Source organism: Clarias gariepinus, chromosome 19, assembly GCF_024256425.1.
Source record: "Clarias gariepinus isolate MV-2021 ecotype Netherlands chromosome 19, CGAR_prim_01v2, whole genome shotgun sequence".
Taxonomy (NCBI): Eukaryota; Metazoa; Chordata; class Actinopteri; order Siluriformes; family Clariidae; genus Clarias; species Clarias gariepinus.
The window spans coordinates 10,599,380-10,624,640 of NC_071118.1; the positions used below are offsets into that span (position 1 = coordinate 10,599,380).

A 25,261-nucleotide genomic window follows, 5' to 3' on the forward strand; every position below is an offset into this window, starting at 1 on the left:
TCTAACTTTAGTTTTAGAAGAATATAAAAAAGGAAAAAGACCTATGGTTCCAGGCCAAAAGGTGGCCTCCAGTTTTGACAAGTGCCAGAATGTAAAGTTCATCGATTGACCACTAGGTCTACTACTGTCTCCAAAAGTGAGTCATTTTCCACTGACCCACATTTTAACATACCCTACAGAAGTAAACATGCTCACAGCCTGCTACGAGAAGGGGTTTTGCAAGTCATGGCAACTGTACTTGTACTTCTTATGCAACCCATCAGTTAAAATTACATTACTTCTTAATATTATGCATACGTTATGCATCATAACAGCTGCAATGCAGATCTCAAACCGCTAGTTGTCTGCTATGCATCACTTTAAGTAACCAGCTAACTGTAATCCCTGTAGGATTACAGGATGTAGTTTATGAAAGACGATGTATAGGGTATGAATAAGTTCATCACAATCAAAATAAATTATAAATTAAATTAATGACATATAAATTAATGTTAGCCACCATAGCAGTTTAGCTTAGCTAAAGCAAACCTTGCTAGCTTTTGGTAACTGAGTTTGCCTATGTGCCCATTTATAGATTTAACAAAATTGAAGTCAGGTTCTGCCAAGATGGCGATGACCAGAGCTCCAACAGAGCTTCAAAACCGCTCTTCAGAAAGCCTATGATCTTATACAGACTACGATCCAGATTTTTGGTCACGCTGAATATTTGTTATAATATGATGATAGGGTCTTATTAAGCAGATATTCCATTTTAGAATAATCGTGAATAAAAGGAATAAACACTTGAGCCAGCTGATACAGTAAAACAATCAACTTAGTGGTAGCAGTAACTGGGCTTTGCGTCAGGCTCTGTCACAACACCCCATTTTTAAATACAGTAGTTTTCTGCAATATCTTGTCTTATGTTTGATTCTTTATATACTGTATTATTAGAATTTTTATATAATATATTATATGCACAAAAGTTATGAAGAGAATGATGGTTTGTCATTGCATTGCAATTGTCATTTTCCTCAAAACATGTCTTGATGGCATCTGTGGTGGTTTAGTAAACCTGAGCAGTATGCTTGATTATTGCGTGGATGTCCTATCATCACTGGTAATAATAGCTTTTACTGATTCCATTCAGAAATAAAAATGGCATGACTTTTGTTCCCAGAATTAAGCAGATGCTGCAAGCAACCTCTCTGTCATTCTGTCGTGAGCAGCTGATTGACAGGCCACCCGGCTCAGTGGATGGCTAGCTTGTGCCACATGTTTGTGTGTGCGTGATGTGCCAGGCTAATCTTCTCAGGATTGCACAGGCCACATAAGGTCTCCCAGAACAGTCTGCGTAGAGCCCAACCTGGCTGCGTGGCAACAAAGGAATTACTAGCTTGTTTATGACATGTCATGTCTGAGGTCAGTTTGAAGGTCAGAGAAATCCTTGTTGGTCTTTGCCCCTGACTGTGTTACTAACCATTACAGTAAAATGTGGTTGTTGCGGTGGCTTGAATGAAATCTGAACACAGTCCGATTTTAAGAAGTCGTCTGGAATAATCTGGCAGCTGGGGATGGTTCTGTATTCTGATCAGGATCTTCTGATAATAAAACATGAAAGCCTTGTGGAATATTCATAACGTGTAGCAGATGTAAATAGACAAAATGGCCTCCCATGAGACAACTGAAGCACCTGCTTTGCTGTTTCAGATCGTATCCTTCACACTGCTTGACTAAAGCTTTGATTTTTTTTCTTTCTTTTTTTTTTGCTCTTACAGACCACCATCGAGATGAAATATTTAGCGGCTAATGAAGAGACGTAATGGGCGAAGCTAAACGACTTGCATTTTGAAGCGCTATTTTCTGCTGATTTATATTCTGATTTGTCAGAAGGTGTTGATGAATTTTCTATGACAGCACGGCTTTGTAAGCGATCCAGGGAGTAAGACTGACTATAACCACAGGCCATTTACGTGGAAATATGGTGGATGTGTCGCATAATCTAAACCTCATAAAATAGATTAGAACTGGGGTCCCAAACTTTTTTGGCTTGCGAGGCACTTTTAAAATAACCAATTCAAAATGATGTACCATTAAATAAATTAATAAATAAACAAATAAGTAGTGCTGAATGCGTATAAATATATGCTGTACCCTGCAATATTGCATAGATTCCTACAGTTTAATACACTGGTGCCTTCCTTATTCTAAAGACTTACACTGAATGAAGTCGGCCAGGTTTGCATAGTCCTGACAGTAGTTGCTGGTAGCTGGTCTTAAGCAGGCATCCAAATGATCATTAGTCATGGTGGAGCGGTATTTGGACTTAATAAGCTTCATGTGGGAAAAGGCTGGCTCGCATACGTAAATAAGTAGAGCTAAACAATGCAAGGCGAAGGCCTCTTGAACATTTGTCCATATTGAAAGGACTTCTTATGTGTGATGATGATATGACTCACCCAGAAAGATGCTTCTGTGGCTGCCTTCGCTTTTAAATTCAGCTGAGTGAAAAGTGACTGCTGTCCGATTAAATGGGATTTTAGATCCCTTGCTGTTCTCACGGAAGTCGCTATCGCAGTTTGCATTTACATTTTAGGCTTTTGGCAGATGCCCTTATCCAGAGTGACTTACATTTTTATCTCATTATACATCTAAGCAGTTGAGGGTTAAGGGCCTTGCTCAAGGGCCCAACAGGGACAACTTGGTGGTTGTGGGATTTAAACCTGGGACCTTTCAAACCGTAGTCTAATCCCAACCACTGAGCTACCTCTTGGTCACCACTTGGTCAGTTTCTATGAACACTTGGAAAGTGGCTTTTCACATGTCCTTTCTTTGGAACAGCAGTGCTAGTTTCACAGATCAGGCGAACGTATCTCGAGTAGGACATGATGAACAAGAGTCTTCCAACCTTCCATCCTACACTGCCCTACGTTTGTTACATACTGAATTGGTTGGCCTTTTCTCAATGTTTACTGGAGTTTTTTATTAACTCACCTTGCATTCTGGGTTTCTACATGGTAAGGACTAGAATAGCCAGGAGAGGCCTAAGCAGTTGGTATGGTGGCTTAATATAACAAAGTTCTCAGCAACAAAACTTGTGAGAAATCTATTTTTTTCAGTTGCATAGCATTTGTGACTAATGTACTGTATTGGACGCCCCAGAATTAGACCATGATGCTATTAAATGGGAAAGTGCATTTAACTATTGCTACTGTATAGCAAAGCTCTCTGTAAGACATTTATTTAGCATTTATGGACGTAGGCTTTAGTTTGAGTGGAAGTTTGTAACTTGGAAGTTTAAATGCACTGTAACCGCCATAATGTAAGCGATAACAGGATCATACTTGTTTTCTGGACATCATACAATGTTGAAGGTAACCACAAACAGATAACAAGTATAATATATTAGGCTATGTTATAGATTTAGACTTTGGAATTAAGTGTTGTTTTTGTTCGACGTATATTTTAAGAGCATTTCTGGAACACAAATTAGTGAGGCATCACTGTCAATGCTGTTTTTGTCAAGTTCTACTTGTTACATTTATAGTCGTTCGTTTAGTTAATGGTACATTTCATGGCTTGCCCTAGTTTAAAAGCTCTCAGCTGTCTGTGATAATCTTTAAGAAACAACAGCAGCAGTGACTGTTCATGACGGGGCAATTAAGTTGCACTGTACAGCCGATATTCTTGGTTTGCTTTTCTTTTGTACTCTCAGTTGCGTTCTGGTTTGTCTTTGGCAGATTAAACAATTCTGTCATCTCATTCTCCACTTGCAGTGATAGATGATAAAAGAGTAGCTGTCAGGGAAAAAAAAAAGAGCAAGAGAGAAGCAAGAACGCTAGCCGAGATCCACTGCTGCATTTACCTTCTGCTTGGAACAGACTCAGTTTTACAGTTTCTTAAAGAACAGTTAAAAGTGTTTATGCATTTGGCACCAATCTTCTAATACATGTATTCATGTCCTTTTTTCATCTTCGTTTTTCCTTTACATATAGGACTCTGAAATAAACTTAGTTGAACAAACAGCCTTTTTTTTTTTTGGATCAAAGCAAGGCGAACAGCTTGGCATGTGCACAGAGGGCTTTGGGATTAAGTGAAAGAAACTAAGAAACGAAAACAAGCTTGTAAAAGCAAAGTTTTTGGGTGAGTCGTGGTATTCGGGTCCTCTCTCTGGATAGCATACACAGACGGCGTCGAAATGCGTTCACTCATGATGTCATTTAGGAGTTCGACACGAACGATATATTTCTGTCTCTTGTCATCCATATGCATACTCGTTTTAATTGGTGTAGAACGTTGCCTTGGCAACGGCTCTGACCCAGCGTAATTCCTGACAGGCTCAGAGTTGAATAAATGGCTTTGGGAATTGGGGAGTGCTCCACATATCCCTGAAAAGGAAGCAAATTTAGCTTGTAGGAGAGAGGAAGGGCAGCCGGGGTATGTCGAAAGGGAATTAGCACATGCTTTAGACCACAAGATGACAAGGCATCATCGTGTCGTTGATTGCTAAACCAAAAAAGGAGAAATATAAGCAACATATGTACAGTATATACTGTATATATAATTTTAAAACCATACTTTTAACCAACATACAGTAATTTGGACTTCCATGCTAAACAGACATGTTTGTGACATGTTTGACAGTAAAAGGTGTTTTTTAGGATGACGAATACACATGCACACATTTACAGTAATATAGGAAATTGGCGTTTCAGTTAAAAGCTTTTGAAAAGATATCTAGTTGTGACCAAAGGTCTGGGATCATTTCGAATGCATTTAGCATTTCATAATTCATTCTTTTATCCTTAGTAACTGCCTGGCCAAGGTGGAAATAGGTTAAATAATGCTACTATTTTTTATTATATTTTCGGATGGAAACAATTCAAACTGTTAGGTAATATTCCAGGAAAAAAAGTCAACTTAGCCTAGCAGGAGTAAAAACAACAACAAAACAGTCCAGCACATATCTAATGAGTGATGTTACAGATGTTGAGGAACTGCCAGAGCCAGAATTCACACTTTATGCTGACAGTGCCAACATTTCTAACAATGGGTTCTTTCTCTAATGTTTCACGTGATGTGGTAATGTTCATATTTAACTAAACAAATAAACCAAAAAAAAAAAAAAAAATCCACCTTTTGGCTTTACTTCTGGGTTTAAATTTAAATACAGATTTTTAGAGTACTAAACACACAAATATAGAGAGTGACTTAACAATAACACCCCACTCCAGGTTTTTAGCAGGATTTAGGCCAGCTTTATGTTGTAGGATGTTTGCCCCAATTTAGCTGTTGCAGGTGCGATCATATTTCGTACGGGAAAATCTTTGGTCGTAAGTTGAGTATGATGGTCTTCCAACCATCTAATGTGATCTGCTCAAACTAAGTTAGACAATATAAAAGTTCTGGCAACATCAGAAAAATTCCTTTATGTCTCCGAGTATGGAATCCACCAACACTCCTTTGGAAAGACGCACTTTGTTAAGTTGCAGAATCAGACAGAACTTCAGAGTTACGAACCTGTGCTGCCTTGCTGTGTACCCAGAATGGCAGAATGCTGAAACTGTCTTCAATTTTTAATCTACCATGAAAAATACATGCTCTCACACAGTCTGTTACAGAATTCTGTTTGTGTCGTCTCGTACAATGTGACAGGTCTTGTTAAAGATTGCTGTAATTGCACAGCGTAAAACTGCCTTTAGTAACTACCCGTCATGTTATTTAACCACATTCTCCAACTTAAACCCACCATCTTCATTGTCCTTAAACAGATTCTCAAAGTGAAACACGTTTTGCGCTATCGTCTATAAGACAAAAGCGATATTGAATGTTTTATCTACATATACTGTATCTAGATACAGCTCCAAAGCCCCTGAGAGGTAAAGCTGTTTGGAACGTAAGCTTACTTCCTTTTTTTTTTTCATACAAACATTTGCAGTTGCTCTCTACAGTGCACTAGCTACAACAATATAACATGAGTGGAGGCCTTGGATCTTTGTTCGCTTGACAAAGAAAGGGGCAAGGAGAAGTCACAGCAGAAACCACTGGTCTCTGCTGCCAGCACAAACTCTCTTTGCAGAGCATGCTCAATTTTTTTGTGATTCAGCAACCACAGGTATTCAGCACTGAGAGGCATTTGCGAGATTGCATGTTTTTGGAAATTTCTTGATTAATAGCAGATGCTTGAGGACAAATACATAGCCACTGTCCTAAACAAAGTCTTTTCGAACACTTGAACACACTTTTTGAGTACTATGTCGCTTGTTTATTGCAGGGTTTTATTGTGTGGTTGAATTCCATTACCACTTTTGAAGCACTTTTTTTTTCTCTGCACACGGCTCATTTGTGATGGGTGACATTGAATTGGTGAACCATGCCATTTCAAGCTTCCACCTAGAAAAATGAATGAAGAAAATTAACACCTGCCACAAACTAGACTGATCAGCATTTATCTCGTATTCTGTTTTTACCCACACACTTTAAATGTTAGATCTGACAGGACTGAGTGGAAACTAGCTTTTCTGGCTTGTCTTGTTGTCTCTCGTTGAGAGCCATGTTGAAACACCAATTTCAAAGCCTGGGGTTGAACCAAGCCAAGCAAGCCCTTCTTGTCACTTCATATCTTTGTCTTACCTCCACATTTCTTTCTCTCTCCTTTTTCACTCTGCATCTCATGTTGTTTTCATTTTCTCCTCTTTCTTTGACCTCCTGGTAAGAAGCTGATGAAGGTGAGCTTAACTGCTTCCATTTAAATAAATTACGCCAGTGCTTCCTGGAAATCTTGGACTTCACACTCTGTGGGTGTCGATTGTTTGATAGACAGCCCCTAATCTGGGCCAGTACCTTTGCTTCACCCCGGCTTGTTCTTTCTAGCCGACAGTATAACGCACTTCTGATTCTGCTACCAAAACTCCTCAACAAAAGTGCTTTATTTTATTGGACTTATGTTGAGTAGCTTTGGTGCAGTTGTTTGAAAGTTCACTCTTTTTTTATGAGATCATGAGTAAAGTTGGTGAAACTGCCAAAACCGTCAGTAGCCTGGAGTCCAAGAAAACATATTTGCCCTCCTTGCTTTCTCCTTTTTTTTTTACCCTGACAATAAAAGCATTGCTAGCCAATCCGTTTGCTTATAAGAACTTAAGGCTTTACTCCAAGTGTGTTCATTAATTGTTATGCTAGCTTTTATTGTCTCCATTAGGTCACTGTCAATCTATGGGAATAACTATGTCCTTGCTTAGGATTGGCCAGTACATTGGTATATAAAAAGAGTCCGGACCACACTGGACCAGCCTTCCAGTTTATATGCTACTTTTTTACCACATGTTTCAAGACTTAGCAGTGCTCGGTATTTACAGAAGTTTTCCTCTGGTAGTGGAGTTATTTAGTTCTCCAGCCTCACCTTGTTAAAGGGAGCCATCTGCTCTTATCTGTGAGGTGCTATAGTGTGATAAATAGTCCTCCCTTTGGGTCTCTTCTCCGGTAATGAAACACACTTGTTCAGTGTACGTTTGGCTAGTTGACAGAGCATGTCAACTGGTTAATTCAAAGTGACAACCATGTAGGGATAAAGACTATCTTGCGTCGGCACAAAAGCACATCTCGATTGATGAGGATGCGAAGTATCAGCTTGCCACTTACATGCAGCGTCAATGGGAATAATAGAGCACCTTGTGCTGGAGTGGGCAGGGGCTTACGTCTTCACATTCAGGGCTAAATGGCCTTGTTTACAGGGTTAGCCAATGAAGTATGACAGAAAATATTCTTTCGGAAGTTAGAGCCAAACAGTTCCCTAGGTGAATGAATTCATCTGGAAAATATAAGTAAGGTTCAGGGCAATTGCATGTCCGTGGTCCAGGCTGTAGATAAGTGCACTCCCTCTAGAAGATACAGGCTAATTGTGACATCTCCGAACCATTCATTCAGTAATGATGGAAGGGAAAATGAAACTTCCCGAACTTACTTTTACAACAGTAAGTTTAGGAGCCATTAGGAAACACAGTGGGGCAGCAGAATTTATGCATGTCTGAGTAGCTAACAAAATTAATTCAATTTCAGACAGTAGAGGAGAGAAAATGGCATTTACTTTTAATGCCACTTATTCCTAGAAAGAAAGTCAAAAAGTGAGGCAGCTTCCTTGGTTCATGGGTGGGGAAAGCGCCTTGAAATGCAACACCGAGTCTAGTCCTTCCACAGATCCAGAGCTCGGTCCTGTCTGGCTCTGTCGCCCTTCTATTTCAAGGGCAAGATTCTGGGTAAACAGGCCTCTGTGTGCTGCCGCTCTTTGTCAGGCGTTCATACCTCTCCTCCTGCTTGCTGTCCTCACAGCCAGAGGCTGTCTCATGTCATCCATTATTTAACAAGCCGAGAGCTCCCTGCACCTTGCTAACAAGCATACCCGCGCCTATTGTATCCTCAGAATCTTTCTTATTAGTGGCCTCTCCCTGTCGTCAACATACCATCATTAGGACTATTTACACCAAGCCTAGCAGCCGAATGGGGATAATAGTAATTGGTGCCGTGCCACCGCATGTGTAGGTGTGTGGAAATTAGAAATGTAGAGCAGTTTAGGAGGCAGGATTAGAGAAAGAACAAGGGCACATATTTGACATCTGCTCTTTGCAGTCAGTGCTACATGCAGATTGGTATCCGAGTGTGTTAGCTTACTAGTCTCTTATGACATTTGCAGTTGCCCCATGTTTTGTAGGCAGCTTGTGGCCTGAAAGAATGGAAAAAATGGCCACCGGAGAGAGAACATTGTGCTTGTTGAGAAGCAATATGGGCTTGACTTTATTGCTTTACTTTAAACTGTTTTTTTTTTATTATTTTTTTTTTTATGAGATGTGTGTTTAGTGAGGGAGAAAATGAAATTCCTTTTAATTTCATTTGCTTCTAAAGTAGTTAGCTTAAGAGTATGAAGGGACTCTGCGTCTTATCAAACAACAAAAATAAAATAATAAATAAATAAATAAAAACCCACAACCGGTTAGTGTCTTCGACAGTCATTTTAAGTTCCATTAAAGTGAGCGAGTCATCATAGCAGGCTTGGAGTACAGTATATACTGTAGCACCTGACATAGACAGCATTAACATCTGCTGATATCTCCCTAACTCCTTGTCTTCCTGCTCACGCTCTTGTAGTTCAGTGAGAGCTTGGTGATTATATTCTGAGCTCCAGCAGTTTGGTCAGCAAACTTCCTGCCAAAAGTTTCCTGGAATTGATTCGCTTTCTTCTAGACTACATTGTGTCAGTACAGCCACTAGCATTATGACAGCGTTGACAGACGGCATGAAGTACCTAGCGAGAAGCTGTTTCTCTGTCAGGTGGTCTATTAAAGCCAGCTCTTTTACTTGAGTCGGTGTCATGGAAAGCGTAAAGCGGTACCCACGCCAAGAAGTGTCGGCTTGCGGGACGCTAGAACGTACCACATTCAGCCGTAATGCAGCCTGAAATTTTCGATACCTTTTATTTATTTATTTATTTATTATTATGCAAGATACTGTTAGAAAGCACTGTACCAGAGTCAGAAGCTTGTCTATCAGTTTGTTAGGGAGGAAACGGCTTGTAAAGTTTTCGCCTAGTGCTGACCAGGCACAGTAAAAGAAGCCATTTTTGTCGAGTAAGACGTGCTGATGTAATCATCCGTCAGTGCAATACCTAGAGAAGCATTAGGTGGCTTTTAAACACACGATTTAGTCCACCTTCTTTTTGTAGCACTTTAATCTCTTATTACAAATGGATGGCCATAAGTGAGCCAGTATCAGAGCAGGTTTAGTTATTCGCGTACATGTCCCGCATCAATAATACAAAAATATGCATCCACTTTGATGCTTAACTAGCTTTTCTCATTGCATATAAAACAGCCGAGTGCATTCCGCATATCATACATCTTCAAACCTGTTTTAAACTTTGGCAGCTTCATGAAAAAGGGACAACACGTTGTGACTCACCTGTCATATGGCATGTATTAGTCTGGGGGAAAAAAAAACCTCATGTAATTGCTGTGGTTTTGTGTTGTTGTTGATATGACTGGGGGCGATGGGAAATCAAACCAGATTAAAGTAATAACCGAGAGTGCAGTCAGTGCAATTATCTCTACTGATTGTCACCGCACACATTCAAATTAGAATGCAAAAATAGGCATGTTGCTCAAAGTGATGAGCATGTTCAATTAATTTGGGTGTAATGTGGAAATCCTGTCATTGTGGCTATCTGATTATTATTTCATGTTACCTATTAGGACTGTGGGATATTTGGAGAGATCCGAAATCGATGAGAGTAATCAGACCAAATTTTTAAATTGTCCCACACTTATTAGTTATATATAATTACTTAGCTCTTAGCATTTTTAAAATCTCACACTGAGTGGATCTAATCCAGTTTTACTAGAAAACACGTTTTAAAAAAGGTTTAGAAGCCATCTTTTTATTTTTTATTTAATAAAAGCAATATTCTAGAAAAATTTACTGACTGTAATTGGTTTACTTTATTTACGTTGGAAGTCCACCGTCATATCTACTGCAGCAATATCCTTGCTCTAACCTTTATAAGCATTGAGTTAAACTTATTTGTAGCTTTAGCTCCAACGGACAGTTGGATTGTGGCAAGAGTGAAACTAGACCTCACGAGTGCAATGGGCTGTAGCAGACCAAGACCCTGACTTAATAAAGGTTTGCCTGTAAAATATGGAAGCTTGATAACACCTACAAACTAGCACCAAGTTGATTAACTAACAAGGTGTATGGAAGATTACAGGGAGGTGATTGACAAATAGATTAATCGTGCACCTGTGTTTTGATTAACATTAGCCTGAAAGTCACTTCACTTTGGGGATCTTAATTGTGTGCACGGATTAATACGATTGAAAGCCAGGGTTAAATTGGCTTAAGCCTGTTTCCATCGTCTCAGACCAATTAAAGCCATTATTGTGAGAAAGCTTCTCAAAATTAGAAAAAAAAGAAAATGGCCATGTTATTGTAGTAAAGCTGCGAAGATCACCATGTATCTATGTAAAAAGTCAGTATGAAGTTTTTATTTATTTACATGTTCCTTATGAACAGAGCAAACACTCCTCTGTGTGTGTGTGTATATATATATATAAACTTAAGTTATAAGGGTGTCTGCTAAATGCATCATATTGCCCTAGTATTGTGTGCAAGTATTTGAACATGACAGCTGTATTTGTCATGAATTAAATTTTTAATACTTTAAAAAACCCAAATGAAATACGGTGCCTTTAAATGCAGTAAACTTTACTGCTGTTGAATCTAAATGAATGAAAATACTGTACGTTTAATCCGAAGTTTAGGTGGCAGCTCTTCAATGAGCATGTTACTGTAATGATCACTGGCATCCATTTTTGCTCGCACCAAAGTTACAAATGAACTGTTGTACTGTAACACGCTCGCACCTGCACAGCAGTGACTGGGGAGACAGGAGGATTGAACAGAAAGCGCTGATAAGATAGTGTGGCTAACAGAAGTTTTAATATAACCAGAGTGCCGATAATTTTGGCTCTCATACAATATTTTGCACACATGGAATATATGAAGGCTGTAACGAAATGAAGCAAAAGTGGACATAACTTATATTTATATAAATATTTATATATTTTATATTTTTAGTAAGTAACTCTTGCTCTATACAAACGTACTATTTAACATAGTCTCCAATTTAATGTAGTGTCCTAATTTCATTATACACTGTTAATGACAATAAACCCTTCTTTATTACAAGCGATGCATTTGCACGATTTCTGCATTTGATCATCTCCCACTTTATCCATTTGTGCACATTGCTTGCTCGTAAATGTTGTCATCTCCGTAAACATTCAGTAGCGCAGACCACATGCAATATCAACAACTCATTTCAGTTAATAAAACATTATGCCTGCATTACTTTTGGTACAGCCGTCATATTTCCTTCTAAAAATAAGATGAAAGATTCATGAAATCTCTGTTTTGAGACCTGTGACAGCTAAAAACAGGCAGGGATTTCTTCTCGTCTCGCTGAGTGACTTGTATATCTGCAGTAATGCATGACCAGAAAAGCTCATCTATTCTAGCTCACGGCAGAACATTGTCGATCACAGGGGGGACAAAACCAGACAGATACTGTATGAAGATATCAGACACTCAAACAAGTTTAATGTCCATAGATTAAATCTTAAACTTAACGAAATGTCGGGCAAGTTCCCACACTGAGAAGTGGTTTTTATAGTTTTAGTTTTAGTTTTATATCAAGTTGAAGTTGAGAAGTGATATAGTGAAGTTTGTTATATAGTTCACTGAATATGAGCTGGCTCACACATCTAACAGATTTAGACTAATCATGCTCTGTAAACAGATGGAGTGCTGGTATTAAAAAAAAAGGTTTATATTGACCTTTATTACTACAAGGTGGGACGAACATAGTGTTAATGACTCACAGCTCCACAGTGTCTTAGGCAGCATCACAGCAGGTTATACTTTAGTATATTCACCCGAGTGTATGATGCATCACACTAAATAGAAACATATTTTGTTTATGTTATTGATAGATTTTTTTTTTTCCTGTTAGGATTGATGTACTGTAGTTAAGTGTAAAGTTAGATGCTGTTTTAATATAAGATATTATGACTAATATAGTATTATATAATCTATTATTTGTGTCATATACAATTAATACAATTTAATGCTAAAATAATCTAATCAGGGTTATAATAGGTTTTCTTTATGCCTGCAGTAAAGATCATTACAATGCTCTACTAAGTCATCAATAATCCTGATCAGCAATAATTCAATAAATTGGCTCGGGTAAACACATGCATTCTTCAAAGGTAAATGACTGTGGTATATTTTTTTCCTTTGTACTTTAACATCATTTTATCAAAAAGCACAAGCTTTTATACACCAAGCTTTAATTGACAAGGATTAATTGTAACAAAGCTGCAGTAATTCCTGGAAAAAGCTTGCCTACTGTAAAAACAGTAAGAAATAAGAATATTAGCGGTAGGCCCAGTCAAATTAGAACATCACTTCGCTGCCTAAGTCTCAGCATACACAACAAAACACCTCCAGACACATCAAGCCTAGAAAGCTTCTTGACAAACTGTTTTTAGACAGCTCAATCAAAGTTTGTGTCCAAAAGGCCTGTCTGGCATACACTTCAGTACAGGTCCCAGAACAGGCTTGGGTGGCGTTAGTGAAATTGGAAAGCTGTGGTTCTGTAAAGCTGTCAGTGCTGTAATTTGACAGTTATGAAATTGGAGCCATTTTTTTTTTTTTTTTTTTTTTTTTTGTGCATTACAAAAAAGACCCTTGGCAACTGCTTGCTGGACCAAGAATTCAATGCTCAATGTGTTTTGGGGGAGATAGCAATTAAGCACCTTTTCTGTGAAAACCTGACACAAAAAAGGAACAGGATGAAATTCCTGTTTAGTTCTACTTCTTGCAGCCTTTTTCTTTCTAGACTTCATGCCCAGGTCTAGTGGCCATTATTTTACCCATTTACATTCCCTTTAGCTTTACAACTACTCGGTGCCGCTATTTCTTTATGTTTTATGCTTCACATATCCATACCTATATCGATTTGTTTTATATATTATAATTTTCTTCTGACAGTTCCTTAACTTTAGCTGCAGAACTCGAGCTCATAATTGGTCTCAACAGGAGACATGCTCAGACAGCTTGTATTTTTGTTCATACATGCTTATGATATTTTCTAACAAGTTTAGTTGTTTTTTTTTGTCCAAAATCTAAACAAACCAAAAGCTTTATTTGATCCAACATAACACAGATCAGACTGTTATTAAAGATAAATTAATAAATAGACAGCAATGTGGCTGTTGCCTCGCATCTCCGGGGTTGGGGGTATGGATCTCGCTTCTGCTGTATAGAGTTTGCATGTTCTTAGCGGGTTTCCTTAGGGTGTTTCCTCTCACTGTACAAAGACGTGTGTTGCGGTGATTGTGGTTTTGAAATTACCTGGAGTATATGACAGACTCAGTCAAACGAGTACATTACTTTGCTGCCTCAATCTCAACACATGCAGTAATGTATGGTTGGGTGTGTACGTATGTGCTTGGTCCCTGTGATGGGTCTGGCACTCCAATCCCTTGTCTTGTGCCCTAAGTTCCTAGGGTGTACCCTGATTTGTGCACTGATTGGCTCCAAGCCCCCCATTAATCTTCACAGGATAAGCAGTATACATGTATATTTTTTTCATCTTATGTTGTTAAGCATATGGGACGATGTTCCATCATTTCTATAGCAATGGTGTTTTTTCAGGGCTAGGTTGCGTGTTCGGGTGGAGCTTAAATCCCTGACCCTCCCATCAGCAACACAGAGCCTCACCTGTCTGTGCCACCACTGGGGCAGTATAGATAATGGATGGATGGAATGAATGGACAATTTATGTTCATGTTATTAAATGTGACCTTTTTTGTCCCACAAGCTTCATATCCGACCACTCACACACTCAACTGATGCACACCTCTACTCTCAGCTCATCAGGGGGAAAAAAAAGCCTGAATGGTGTGCCTTTTGTGTGTATTTGTATTTGTTTAGAATTTATTATCTGTTCAGTTCCAAATAATGTATTCATATTCAGTTACACCCCTCATACCTATATATAATGCTTTTGAGATAAGTACCATCATTATTTGCATGCCTGTTTCTTTGTGACTGAAAGCTATATAATTATGATGAAGCTCTGGAAAGGAAGTGGCTGCAACAATAGACATGAGCGTGAGGTTTTGACATCAGTTCTCCAAATACCTTCTCATTTCCATGATAAACCTGGGTCTTTTCATTTATGCCGCGATCCCATAGCCTGCAGTAATGTGTTTATCTGATTGAATCTGTTCTCTGCGTGAAGCTCTTTGAAATTGCATTGCAGCAGTCCTTCACTTAATGAAAGGCAAAGCAAACGAGCTGCAGGAGTTCATCACTGACTCACCGATGAGGACTTGTTTTCCCTATTTTGCTCTTTTAGAGAAGAACATGCATTTAAACTCATGGGGATTTTTTTTTTCCAAATACACCGTCTCATTTAATGAACTAGTTTAACAAATTAGTGGATCCATAGCTAGAAGAAAAGACTCACTGAATTGCCCCACTGTTAGAGTTAACAATATATAGAATATATATATATATTTTTTAAATTTTATAGGCCATAATATTTACAGGCGCTGCATCTTCATATGCATTCAGCTGCGAGTTCAGAATGGCTCAGAACAAATACCCCATTCTTCATCCATTCTGTTTGGATTTAAAGGACATTGGGGAAATGCCTTGGTGGGCTTTTCCAGGACAGGAGGGAAGTGATGGACAGCTGCACAGCGTCGAGCCACTGGACGCACAACACAGATAAACATACCACACACCTTTTTTCACCTTTCACCCAACATTAGAGCAAGGCACTATAGCCCTTTTAATGACATGGACATGCGCCAAAGCCCTCGCTCTCCACATTCAGCGGTGTTGATTGATGGCACACGGGTCAGACCGGCGGAAGCAATGATTCCAGAGTGTAGTGCCACAAATCATGGAGTGAGAAGCTCAGAGACCAACTACTAACAACTGGACTACAAATCTTCTGCGTAAAAGAAAACAAAGAATTGGGGAGGGAGACATGATGTTAATTCTTCTCCTAAAGGGCAGTGCTACTCCCCTGGTACAGGCACTCTAGCCAGGAATAAATTTCTAGGAAACATCCTAAATAAAAATCACAGGGTCTGGATTCGATTGCCGCCTCTCTGTGCATAAAGTTTGCATATTCTCCACATGCTTGTTGGGTTTTCTTGTTGTGCTTCGGTTTCCTCCCACAGTCCAAAGACATGCAGACTAGGCTAATTGTCATTCCCAAATTGCCCGTAGTGAGTGTGTGTATGTGTGTGTGCCCTGCAATGGATTGACACCCCGTCCAGGGTGTACCCCGCCTCATGCTGTAAGTCTCCTGGGATAGGCTCCAGGCCCCCCGCGACCCTGTTTACAGGATAAAGCAGACGATGCGTTAGTAAAAAAAAAAAAACAGATCTATTATGCCATTAGCCATTACGTTGTCCACATTTATTAAAAATTAAGTAAAAATGGTTAAATCATTAATTTTACAGTGTTTTTGAATTTAAATCAACCAGTTATGTGTAAAAGTTAGTGCTCCCTCTTTTAATTCTACAGTACTGTATGTGCTTTTTTCGTAAAAAACTAAATAAAATCATCTGACGTAGAAGGTCCCAATATTAGGCAAATACAACCTCAGAATAATTTTTTTTTCCCCATCATTCCATTGTTTATTTAACAAAAATGAAGCCAAAATGATTCGAAAAGCTTGTAGATCCATGTTTAACAGCAACAACTTTGTAATAATTTCCTGTATGACGTTGAATTTTGGACTTTATACTGTAGCATTGCGTCACTTGATTGACGTTTTGGGCAATTGCTTATGCATACTTCTGTTTAGGTCCTGGCACAACATTTCAGTTGGGTTAAGGTCTGAACATTGAATAGGCTATTCCAAAACCTTGATTTTTTTATTATTCAGACATATTGATATAGATTTATTGGTGCTCTTTAGATCATTGCCCTGTTGCATGACACAATTTTAAACAGGCTGTAACCGTCAGACAGATGGCCTCACATTTGCCTCGAGGATACTCTAGTAAATAAAGGAGGTCATGATCAACTCAGTGACTGCAATGTGCCCTGGTCCTGTGGCCCTAAAACAAGCCCAAATGATCACCCCTCCTCCGCTATGCTTGACACTGGGTATAAGGTGTTTTTGATTAAATGCTTTTTGGCTCAACAAACATGGTGCTGGGTATTCAGGCCAAACAACTCCACTTTGGTCTCATATGTCCATAAGTCAGCCTTTGATTTGATTTGAAAGTGATTTGTTCAGATGCAGTTTTGCGAATCTCAGTCTTCTCAGTAAACCGTACTTGTTCAGTCTTCTTCTAATTGTGCTGTCATGGGCTTTAACATTTAACATGCTTAATGAATTCTGTAGGGTCTGTGTTGTAGCATTTTAAAAAAAAAAGGTATTTTTCTGAGCATTGCATTGTCTGGGACATCCACTTGCTAGATTGCTAACTGTCTTGAATACTTTTTGAATAGTCACCAAATTGTTTGAAAGTGGTTTTATAACCCTTTCCAGATTGATGTGCAGCAACAATTGCTTCTGTAAGACCATTGCTTATGACGTTCCCTCTTGCCTAATACTGTACATAGACCTGCTGCGATCAGATGATTTTTATTTATTTTTTTACACAAAAAAATATCGAATTAAAAAAGGAGCACTTTTACACATGACTCTGCAAGCATAGCATAATAGATAACCGCTTAACTTTGTTAACCACTTTAGTACCATTGCATTCACTTAAGTAAAGTGGAACATACAATCAGTCAAAAGCTGGGACACACCTTCTAACTCCATGGTCTTGATTACGGTCCTGCTTTTTATTACTTTTTACACAGAGCAACCGCTAAGCCACCAGTATACTGTATAGTATAGTGCAATTTCAGCACAGTATTCACTGCATTGCATGTGTGTTTAGTACAGGTTAACCAGTGAATAGTAAGAATTTGAAATGATCCTAAAATATTTCAGGGGGTTCATAGTTACGTCCCTGTGAGGATTTGGTGAAGTTTTTGTTAAGCAAGAGAATGAGAGTGGGATGCGGCGTGAGAGTGATGAAGACGCACGGCTGAGTCATAATGAAATGGAGGCGGAGAATCAATCACCGCTTTTGTATTCATGACAGCTTGGCATGGCACGGGTGTTCAACCGAGGTTTGTTTAGATCTGCGCCGTGAGCATGTGACCGATGGGTGTAAATCATGTTCGGAGGCACATCTGTTGAATGACACTCATATCAGTCATATAAGTGAGGTGTCCCAGTGTCACATTTACACACCGTGAGCCGAATGAGACACATTTCGCTAACACTGTGGCAGCAACACTGTGCCTGCTACAGAGTCAAATGATTTCAAATACACAGCAATTGTTTCATGTGGAAATTAGTGCGTGACACCGCCAGATGCCTGCTGCATTTAAAACCAGCAACTGTAAGGTATTTCTGACTCTTTTCCCCTTTAACGCTTGTGGTAATTGTTGAAAGGAACGAACATCAGGCAACGGGAATGTAAAATGATAATTAAGAAAGTGCTGCACTAACAAAGCTCGTCTTTGATTCCTGGTTTTCCTTTTTCATTTCTAATTTTAATCCGACTTGCATGTAAGAACTCGTGACAAAGTGACGACGCTTTCTTCATTCTGCTGTAATTATGCTTCGTGTGTACTCTGATTCTCTCTGGGAATAGAAGTGTGCTCATCATCTCGCCGCATAGAAGTGCACACACAGTGTCACGGAGCCGGATTAAGATGGCCCACAATTGCTCAGGGATTTCTTTTCACAGCTTTTTCCGAATGATATAGGGGGTTTGTCTGAGCCGTGATTGTCACGTTTCTCAGGGGTGCAGATCACTGAGTGGCATTAGCCTTGTTTTTCACACTCTGTTGAAGTGATAGGCTATTAATTATTTTTTCTCTATTTTTGACCAAGCTATCGAAAACTCCATTTGGGAATGTGTGAGTGATATGGTGTGTGTGTGTGTTTGTGTGTGTTCGCTTTCTTTTTTAGTGTAGACTTTTCAGTTTATGGTCTTTGGCTGGGGAATAGTCTTGAGCGCCTTAAACAGGCATTGAAGATGCTTTGCGCTATCTCTGCGGCTCAGAATGGACTGGGGAAGCGATGTCAGGGCACAAAGTTCTCAGCACATCTCCTTTCTTTCTTTTTTCGTTTCTATTCTTTTGAGGATTATGTGCAGACTTGTTTAAAGACATTGATGCGATGCATCATTTCTCTCACAGAAGCATCTGTTTCATTTTAAGGGAACCTGTTTTATTTGTATTCACGTCCGGGCCCATCACCATGACCCCTCCAAAAACTGTGAGATGCTGTCAGGAGGGTGTGATCATGACCCATGGTGGTGTGTAGAAAAGACAGTTGTTCAGGTGGGAAAACTTTTTCACTTCGCCAAGCATAAAGTGCCGGGGACAGTTGCTTGTTTTTCGGCTGCACGCTTTTCCTAGCAGGGTAGATTTAAAAAAAAAAAGAACAAACAAAAAAAACATAAGCAAGGTATAAAACAATTTAGCACTCGCTTCTGATATCAGTGGAGAAAAAGTGTTTCGCAGCATGATTTCCACAGATAAAATCCATCAGTATGTACAGTAACATCCTTTTTCGTGGATTTAATGATATTCGCAGAGGTGAAGTTGAGCTCTTGGCCTTTTTGGAGATCATGGATCAACACAAAGACTTCCTGGCCTTGTCTTTCCATCTCCCTATCAAAGATGCTATTTAGCCAGCCTTGCCATGGATGCTTAGGATCCTGCTGTACTTTATGGCTTGTTGCCAGGCAACAGAGGAGAAGAGCTTCCTAGACCCGGCAAGTCACCCTTAAAGAGGAGGCAGTCCGGAGCAAGGCTCTATCTGCCTGATAATGGACAAATCTCTTCAGCTTCATGGAACTAAAGCACCTGAGCACAGTGAGATAGATTGCACTGGAGATGGTGTTTTTGCGGGCTTTTTCCTCTTCTTTTTCCTTCTAATTCAACGCACTGCTTACTGCCATGTATGTGCCGAAGGATAAGAGGTGCCAGGTGAAGTGTCGATGGGCTTTAAATTCGTCCGATTTGTTTCGTGACACACAGGACGACCTTACATGAACAGGTTCGTTGAAATCAGCTTTGCAGAGGCAGCTCTCCAGAATGCTACTTTTAGCAAGGTAGCACATACACGGCTGAAGTTTGAAGCTGTACAGTACAGTGAGAGTACCTTGCACAAGCCTAGAATTTGATTCTATGACGGGGGGCTCCATTCATGGCGGTGAACAAGTCAGTGCAAGTCCCAAACCCAGATATAATAAATCAGGAAGGGTATGCGGCGTGCAACCTGTGCCAAATTTATACTGGATTATCTTTTGCTCAAGCCCTAATGGGAAAAGCGAATAGAAGAAAAACAACAACAACAAAAGCAATAGCAAACAATAGTCATATTCAGTTTTCGACCGGACTTTGATCTTCGTGTTTGCGTGTGAGATTTCTCTGTGCTCGAAAACTCTTGCTATTCTGGCTGCTTTTTCCACAACCACAAGGCATTTAGAGTTAGAGCTGGAAGTCATGCAATTACAGAACGGTGAGCGCAAGTACCCTTAACTGCAGTTAAATTGCACTAGAGAAGTTATCAACATCTCGCTACGGCATTTGGAGAGGTGAAAAGTGCAGCTCTCTCAAAAAGCAAACTAACTCGGCTTAATTGCGATGCGTTTACCTTTGCCTCTCAGCACCCACATACTCTTACAGGTTATTTAGCAATAAGCAACATCATGTATATGAAGCCAGAAATAGAGCCATGACAAAGTATCGGAAAACTTAAAGCAAAGGCTGTTTTCAGAAGACCGCTTCAAAGTATCATGTCAGTGATTACGTCAAATGTTTTAGATGTCCATCATTAATCAACACCTTCTGAGCACTCAGATCTGAACAAGATACAAGTCAATATTTTCAGATATGTCATCATATGTCACAGTGGTGGCCAAAGCGTTATAGTCTTCAGTGACAAGGATTGTCAGTTTCTGGAGTCATGGCCTGGCTCCTCCCCAGACCTAAACCAATTAGAAAACTATTAGACAATGGTAAAAAAAGAATTAGCAGTCAAGGACACGTCTTCTGTCCATGATCTTCAGAAATCATTCAAGCGGGCATGAATTACTGTAAGTGACAACAGTGTGCTGCAGATGTCTTTTTGACTTTATGCCCATCCGGCTCCAACAGGTTTTTAAAAAAGGGCCTCGTTATTCCACGGCATAAAAAAAACAAATTGTTTTTATCTTAATTGACATTATGTAAAAAATTAAAAATGTTATTTAAAACATTGAATCTTACTTTTATCTTAATACCTTTGGCCAGCACCGTACTGTACTGTATGTCTTGCTTCATCATCATTATAATGCTTCCTTCATCACTGGGTCTGTACTACTTTAAAGTAATAATGATTTCCAAGTTTTCTTGCACCACAATATATAGTCAGTCATTCTACAGTACCATGGACCTATAAGCCTGATCTGTCACTGGTTAAAAAAAAACTTCTATCTGGCTCTGGATTTAGATCTTATATGACACATGGAACATTTCAGGCAAACACATAAATCTTAACTGACAAGGTGCATGACCCGAAAAGTTCCAATATAAGTGAAGCTGATCAGTGCCAGACCTTCCATCCCATGCCAGGATATTTCCCACCCCCGTGCCGTACCACTCTGAAAACGGAAAATTTCATCCTGGGGAGTTCCTTGTGTGCTCTTCATTAGCTGATTAGATTGGAAACACACTGTATCTTTTGTCCAAGCCAGCGTGGGAGAGAATGAGAGGGAGAGAGAGTTTTTATCAGATGAATGCAAATCAAAATGCAAAATACATCTGTTAGACAAGAAAACCAGGAACCCAAGGTCTAGGTCATCGACTCTTGTGTGCTATTGGTAGCAGAGCCTGGAGTCATTTAGTAGTTAATGCACAAACAGAAAAAAAAAAAAAAAAAAAAATATATATATATATATATATATATATATATATATATATATATATATAAACACACTACCGTTCAAAAGTTTGGGGTCACTTTCTAACTCCATGATGGTTCCTAATTTTTATTTCTTTCTACATTGTAAAGGAATGCTGAAGGCATCGAAAAAATGCATTAATCTCCTTTGAACAGTTAATGGTGAGATGTTTCTGCTACTTATGCTCTATAAAGACTTCATAACGCCTCTAATCTGAGGTGCTGTTAACTGGTCATTTTTCAGGCTGATAACGCTAAATGAACTTCTCGTTTGCGGCAGAGGTAGGTGTTGGTCTCGCCCTCCTGGGACGGCAAACAGAAATTTGCAAACAGAGATTGCAATGTTTGGTGTCAATCTCAAGCTGGCTTTATTCCAAGAATGTTGGTGAACATGAGAAATTGATAGCATGAACAGAGCTCATGCAAAATTACTTTTTATAAAGTATTTACAAACTTCAACCAGATGGGTCACACGTGACAGCCGAAACACCTGGCTAATTTATGCACAACAGGAGGAACCACCTGAGGCGTGGCTAAGCCCCGCAACCACATCCGATTGGACCAATCACCCGTGGGACGGACAAAAACCCTAAGGAAGTCTACAGAAAGGTAGAGGAGTCGAGAAGTTATCATCACAACTGCAACCTACAACATCTTCCAAGCAGTTTGGGCTTATGCCCTTGCGGCGGTACGCCGCTGCTGCTGGCGTCATCTGCTCTTCACAAACTCTCAACGAGACTTTGTGCCAGAACTCCAAAGTCCCGCAACAAAGAAAACCTCAGGAGTAGTTCCAGAGTGCAGCCATCGGTAACCAGGCAACCAACGCCCCACTGAAGGACTTTCCCGACAGACGTCATCTCTCCAACAGCACACCAACCAATCAGCAAGTAGGGTAGTCTAGGGTAGACTACTCGGGTAGTCGATAAAGTGTATATTATAAATTTTGATTCAGTTAATCAAATTAACCCGAATCGTTAAAGATTCGATACAACTCTGACCCAGAGCTAAACATTACCTATCAATGATGAAGGACGCATTGTCATTGTGTCCACATTAAAATGTCTACATTTATCGGTGAACAATGCAACCGTCATTTATTGTCATTATTATGTTAAAACCCTACAGCTGTATCCTGTATTCAGGGTACTCCCATCCCAGGAGGCTTAGGGCACGAGGCACGTTACACCCTGGACAGGGTTGTTTAGTTGTCATTTAAAAAAATATATTTGATTGGCTTTGTATAGTGAGGTTTGCTGGCGGCAAGTGGGCACATACATTTTTTTTTAGATTTTTATTGGCCACAAAACCTTTTTAATTACAAAGATTGTTGTTATGCACTGCATAACGTCCGTACCGGCATCGTCTGTACTCATATACATTCGTGGCAAGTAAGTTTATAATAAAGATATAAATGAAGGTTATAATAAATAATAAATCAGATGTAATGAATGCTACAGCTTCCTACACAAATAAACCTATGCTTGTATTTCATATCTTTTCTATTATTTGTTGTGTTGATATTATACAGAATACTGTACTAACCAAGTATAAATTGTATTATGACTCATTTATTATAAATCTTATTACAACTAATTCATTAGTTTTTAATCATTTATATCTAAAAGAAATGTATTAGAATATAGTTAAATATAGGATTTCTATGAAATGATTGGTGCAACCAGTAGATAAAATGGTCCAAACCAGTTCAAGGTCACAGCAGGGCCAAATGTTTGAATTTTTTGTTTTGCCTTAATAGATTCCTTCTTGTATAAAATACAGTGTAACTGTATTTTACACATACATATCAGTTGAAGGGAAGATGAGAAGGCATTTACAGACATGTTAAATTTAAAGGTAATCAATCCCAAAAGGCAGAGAAGAGGGGTTTTCAGACATATCACAACAAATGCGCCATATGGATATAAATATAAAAAGAATACGCTGTACTCTGTACACTCTGAAAATGGTAGTTGTTATTCAAGTCTTTCTTTATCAGATAATGCAGATATGCAGATAATTTTACATTTCACTTAACACTTAAAAGCAAGAAGAAACATGATCTGATACTTCAATTTAAATGATCCAGTAACAGTACTATACATTACAGAGAAGCCAAATGTCAGTAAAAAGTCAAATTACAGGAGGAGATAGGTTACGGTGAAAGTGATACTAGGGCTAAACCTATCTTATAATTTGATTTGAAAGGATAAATTGAGGTTTTCCCCTTCTTGTTATGTATATGCCATTATTCGAATGTAATAAATGAAAAGAAAATTATTTTTGAAGCAAGTGGTTGGTTTTTTTACTTCCTTTTTTTCGCCTGCAACTGTTGCTATATGGGGAATCTATTGGCCTGTGAAATTATTGTTTAAACGTTTATACTTAAATTAAACAATTTAAAGTCAGCATAGACACTACATGGCTGTCAAAAGTTCAAAAACATTTAACTTTTCAAACTGGTTTTTAATATATGAGTATTTTAATTAAACAGGATTACAGTTATCTTAGTATTCATTAATCTCATGACAAAAACCATGACCTTTGTAAGAATGGTTTTTTCCCCCATTCCTAGATGTCTAATATAACTACTTCAATTTCATTAATTAGACTGACAGACTAAGTTGAAAACTTTATGTTTCCATCGTGCTTTAACCTTCAGAAATGGCCCAGCAAACATAGTGAGAATTGTGGCCTTTAAAAATGTAGTAATTTAAGATTTAGGATTGAAATGTAATCATTTGGTGTGTCTGCGCATGTAAATCAGTCACATCATCCTTTTATGCATAACTCTGAGACACTAGAAACAATAGGATACAACCATGTGAAACTTGAGCTTACCTATGTAAAGATACTGCTTTTATAAATGTCATACAAAATGATGTGCTTACTAAGTGAATGGTCGTATCACAATTCTTTGATAGTACAAGGACATATCACAAAAACCTTTCTTTTATTTAAGTAGAAAATGCCATTTTTTGGAAAAAGCAATGATGAGGCAGTGTCAGTGTATTGAGGAGTGTTCCAGCTTTTTAGGAGCATTACGATCGTTTCTGCGTCTTTCATATACTCTGTGTATGCACAGTAAACTAACACATTGATTGGCACTGTTGAGTGACACATATAACCACACCCTCTTGGGGGAAAATGCCGTGAATGAAAAAAATAATAATAATAATTCCAGAGGCCCTGACCTAATGTGGCACATAACTGCCATACTTTCGACTCAACATTTTGATTGAATTTATGGTGCAAGCTTGAGTAAGCTGTGATGAGTCGCGTGCTGTCGTATGTGTGCGTGTTAAAGAGTGTGCCCGAATTTATACTGTAGATGCCTTATGGGTGTTTCTATGTCTTTTTGTATTACACCATATAACCACAGACATCTTAAGGGAAAAATGACTGAAATAGCTAAATGACTAAAATAAACGTTTACTTTTATTTTAGTCTTTCATTTATGTCGCAGGTTTAATTTTAGGCAAATAGCGAAGGACGGGTAGGAAGTCTTAATAAAGTCTATTCAGGCAGTTTTGCATGATGCTGTCACAACTTCGCCTGGACAGACATTCTGTACAGATATACAGACATCAAACATGCAGACAGACATACAGACAGGAAAATTTCTGAGACTGGGTTTTGGGTCGTCCCAAATATATATCTATGTAAATTGCCTTTGAACAGTACATG

General features: G+C 38.9%; 1 protein-coding gene across 7 annotated transcripts in view; it reads left to right on the forward strand.

Annotated features, from left to right (window-relative positions):
- ncam1a (neural cell adhesion molecule 1a) overlaps positions 1-25,261 on the forward strand; it is a 294,029-nt gene that overhangs the window by 141,175 nt on the left and 127,593 nt on the right. The window lies entirely within an intron of this gene.